The sequence below is a fragment of the Malurus melanocephalus genome, unplaced genomic scaffold, assembly GCF_030028575.1.
Source record: "Malurus melanocephalus ecotype Western Australia unplaced genomic scaffold, MMel_1.1 scaffold_284, whole genome shotgun sequence".
NCBI classification, from domain to species: Eukaryota; Metazoa; Chordata; class Aves; order Passeriformes; family Maluridae; genus Malurus; species Malurus melanocephalus.
In genome coordinates, this window is record NW_026623516.1 from 861,656 (window position 1) to 862,755 (window position 1,100).

General features: G+C 59.8%; 1 protein-coding gene across 1 annotated transcript in view; it reads left to right on the top strand.

Moving 5' to 3' along the window:
• The first annotated feature begins 343 nt into the window (after positions 1–343).
• BCL6 (BCL6 transcription repressor) overlaps positions 344–1,100 on the top strand; it is a 17,206-nt gene continuing 16,449 nt past the window's right edge. The window contains exon 1 of the mRNA XM_057376607.1: positions 344–414. The gene's annotated coding sequence lies outside the window, so the exon portion shown is untranslated. The remainder of the gene's footprint in view (positions 415–1,100) is intronic.

Genomic DNA, 1,100 nt, shown 5'->3' on the forward strand with positions numbered 1-1,100 from the left:
GCTGCTCGATCCGCGCCGCGCGCGCTGCTCCGCGCCCGCGCGCCCCCCACGTCACCGACAGCACCCGCCGCCACGTGACCCGCCGGCCGGGCGCGACCACTGCGGCGGGGGGGGAACGGGGAGGGGGATGAACGGGGGGCGACACCGAGAGACCCCCGCCGCCGCCGCCGCCCCGCCGGGATGCGCGCCCCCTCCCCGCTGTCCCCGTTGGCGGCGATCCCGGTGGGGTGCGCACCCCGGGACGGCCGCGGCGGCCGGGAAGGCGCGGAGGGGGGAGGTCCGTGGCCCTCCCCATGCCGAGCGCGATGGTAGAGTCCGCAGCTCAAATTCCGAGAATTGGGCTCTGTTGATTCTTAGAACTGGGGTTCTTAGAAGTGGTGATGCAAGGAGTTTCTAGGAAAGCCCGGAGACCAGGTGATTGCTGCTTCTATTGCCGCGGCCGATTTTACCCTTTAATTCTCTCGCTCGCTTTTTTTTTTTTTTTTTTTCTCCATTTTTATTTTTTCCCTCCTCTTCCCTCCCTGCCCCGCTCCGACGCTTGGCGCGGAGCCGCCTCTATATATTTCTACCCATTTTTTTTTTCTCTCCCTCCTCTTTCCTTCCCCCCCCTTTCCCGCTGCAGGTGCCCTTTTTTATTATTATTATTACTGTTATTATTATCATCCCAATTTAATTTTTTTTTCTGCCTTATTTATTTATTTATTTCACACACACATTCCCCCCCTCTTCTCTTGCCCGCTGTCAGGGGAGAAAAAATTAGGGAAATAGGGGTGCCTGCATGTCTTTAACGCTGGGAGCGTGTATAAGGGGAGGGGAGCGGGGTGGGTGGGGATGTCTCCCCTCGCCGTCCTCTCCCGGGGATTATCGGTTATCTGGGATTATTGGCTTTCCCGCACGCGTGACGGCCGGGTGGGGACGCGGGGGACGGTGGCGGCTCCTCTCTGCACCTGCAGCCGCTCCGCGGGCGCAGGACGGCGGCGAGCGCTGTCGGCCGCCGGGCTTGTGGCGTGACTCGGGGTCCGCTCTCAATGGCTGGATCCTTCGGTCGGGGTGTGTTATTTTTCTTTGCCTTTTCTTTTTTTCCCTTTTATTTTTTTTTT